The sequence below is a fragment of the Cordyceps militaris genome (assembly GCF_000225605.1).
Source record: "Cordyceps militaris CM01 unplaced genomic scaffold CCM_S00002, whole genome shotgun sequence".
NCBI lineage: Eukaryota > Fungi > Ascomycota > Sordariomycetes > Hypocreales > Cordycipitaceae > Cordyceps > Cordyceps militaris.
Window position 1 is genome coordinate 2,505,724 of NW_006271970.1, and position 3,308 is coordinate 2,509,031.

Genomic DNA, 3,308 nt, shown 5'->3' on the forward strand with positions numbered 1-3,308 from the left:
GTAACTACTACCTACCTACGAGTAGTGTGTTGTTTGTTGTGTGTGTGTGTGTGTGTGTGTGTGTGTGTGTGTGTGTGTGTGTGTGCCTCGGCAAGCCCATGAACATGCCAATCCGTATAGCAATGAAGAACCGTGCTACACAACTTCTCACCTACTACGAGGACGGCATCGGGAAGCCTGCCGAACACACATTTACCCTCGGGCCGTACCTCTGCGGACGGATAGACAGACACCTCGCCCATCGACATAGTTTGGTTTTGGCAGCCGTTAGTTCTCAGTAGTTATGCAGAGCCACGAGTCGTACACACGATAGTCTGCTGCAGGAGTAAAAAGGAAAGCACACGAAAAATGAAAAGTCACCAAGGTGAGCTCCCCCTGTCTTTTTCTACTTTGGTTCTCACCGTCGCCACCGTCCCGGCAGCTTGGTTGCCTGTTTGCTGTTTGCTGCCCAACAACGTCAATTACAAAGTTGCAACGATACTCGGTCAGGGGTGGCTAACCTGTGGCTATGCCATCAGTGCTGCGAATAGTTCCTTTGTAGTTGCAGATCATTATCAGTACGGAGGTGTGTGTGCTGCTGCTCCCGTTACTCACCATCCATCGACTCCAAAAGATATTTCGGGCGGCATCACGACACCCGCCTCTATAACGTGTCCCCTGCTATTCAAACAGTGGTTTCTCCAACCCCCCCCCCAAAAAAGAAACAAAAAGTATACTGCCGAGGACTGTCGAGGACTCGTTCCTCTTCTTTCGTCTTGACTTGCTCGCATGCTTGCATTTTCCCTCACCGTTTCAACCAGTGCAGTAGTGCCGACCCGGCAATGCGTTGGCGTCGCCCACGGTTGGGCATCGCCGCCTTTGAAACCGCCGAGCCAAACTCTACCCGCCACTCCCGTCTGGCTCGCTTCACATCTTTATTAACTAGCTTTGTACGCAAACATTGTGTCTTGCTCCCGTCCCCTCTCCCGTCAATATCCCCGCGCTCACGGCTAGGCGCACCTTGTCCCGAGCAAATGGCTCCAGCCACTTCCATTTCCCCTTTGGGCCATGAAGAAGGTGTTGGCATAACCTCTTTCGAGCATCAATGCAATGCGGTTTATTTTGCATATATAAGCACAATGCGCCGGACTGTCATTTTCAAGACGCCTCCTACCCAAACCAAGACTGTGGCTGTACAAGAGACCCATCCGTAGCAAAAAACCTCCTGCCAAGTATTCATCACGTAACTCGTAAAGAGATGTCAAAAGTTGAACATGGTCTTCTCACGCTTGTGCATTACTAGAGGTGAACCCTGCAATATAGCGCCGTTTCAACAGCTCCTAGTGAACCTCAGCCGCGGAGCCCCCAAAAAGAAAGGAAAAAGACGCTGCAACTGGGGCGCGCAGGGCTACAAGTGCGATCGGCATCGACATCGTTTTTGCCCTTTCCCCTCGCATATCCTTGCCTTCCAAGTTCCTGACGATGGCGAATCCACAGACGCGGCGGATTGCCCTGTGATGGCAAACCACTCTCCCCCTTCTGACAAAAAAAGCCAACTTCGCAGACCGACAACTGCACGGCCCTCTTGATAACCAACAACTCAAAACACTCGCTGTAGCGCAACAATGACTAGGGGTTTTTTTTTCTTTTTGCCCGACGGAATTCCATTCCGAGGTTGCAATTGGAGGAGAATGAATCTTCAAGGGCATCGTGCACGCGTGTGTAGCTACGTCATCTGTCATCTGCGCAGAGACAATCGTACGGATACAAATTACACGAGCCCTCTTGATATGTACACGGCAGCCACGGCGGCTCGATGCAGTGCCATCACATTAGCCGCCCGCATGCAGATTTGTCCATTTCTGTTTGCTGCGCCGGGACGTCCATCGTTTCCGTACGCACGAGTTCTCCTTTGTTCCAGTTCGTATTTCTCTTTCATGTTGTTTCGCCAGCCCTACGTAATCTCTTTTACTACCTGGCGTGAGGATGAGCGCGGCAAAAAAAAAATAGTTATTTAACTAGTTGTAAGAAAGAAGAAAGAAGAAAGATCATCGCCATCAGTCCCCCACCAAGGCCGCCCCCCGTCACCTGAGACGTTGGCGTCTCAGGTGTGGGAGCGGGGCTGAGCAAGGGTTCGCATTCGCCTCACACAGATGCGGCGTAACTACTGGGGTGTGCTCAAGGTGAACGTGAGGACATACATGCATGCTTGTCAAGAGTATTACCGAATAGTTGATGCTGTCGCATTAAACTGAAAATAGACTGCTGCGCCGCTCTCATTGTGTTGCTGATCACCGTTTCTGTACTACTGGTAATCTCAAGGTAATATGCTGCCACCTCGCTCAATATCCCTGTTACCACCAGCAGGCGGCGCTTCTTTTTTCCTTCTTCTTCTTTTCTGATGCCTGATAAGTGGCGAATCTTTTATTTCAGTCAGCGTCCCGCTCAGCTGGTTCTAACTAGTCTTCCGACGTGGTTGAGACGGACACGAACGAATCCCTGCATGTCAGATCCATATGACGACGCCTTGGAGAAAAACTACAAGGGTTGTCATCTCTACTATTCTATTCGGCTATGTACCTACCACTTTTGCTACTTGATCGACACAATCCGGCAGATATCGCCATGCAAGTATACCCTTCCAGATGCTCCTAACTACCTCGGGAGCAACTGCACTGTAAACAGCAGGTGCACTTCATCCGACATTTGTTTTCCGTTCCTTTGTTTTTTGCCGTCTGCACAACTCGGTTCCGATACTCGGCCTACTAAGACTCCATGGAGCGTTTCAAGTCTGGTGGCGTCGAGCTAGGGGCGTCGTCTCAAACACTTCGACACCCTTCCGAGTCAAAGAAGAAGACTCCAACAAGCCCAAAGTTTGGATTCAGCCGCTACTAGATAAAAAGACTGCGCGTCCCCAGTCTGACTGAAACCACTCTACCTGTTACCTGGCTTTCAGTAAACGTGACCTGCATTCGCTCCAGTGGCTGATGCGCGCCAGTGGGCGGTGTCGACTTCCAGCAACGGCTACTACCCTGTACGAGTGTTGCAAAAAGACTTTCGAGCTCAGAGCCACAACGTTCGTTATTATAGCCCGAGTAGACTGTAGTTGAGCCATGTCTGACAATAGGTGGTCTGTGTAATGGCAATATATGGATGGATACACAGTCATTGTCCTGCTCTCAAAAGCTTTCGTCATGGGTGCTCTCCAAGTGTATACACGTGATGATGGACGGACAAGTTCGTCAGCATCACCCAGCATGCCAGACAAGGCACAAAAGCTCCTGGGGCATACCTAGCTCAACGAAGAACAGAGACGCCTAGTTTTTTTT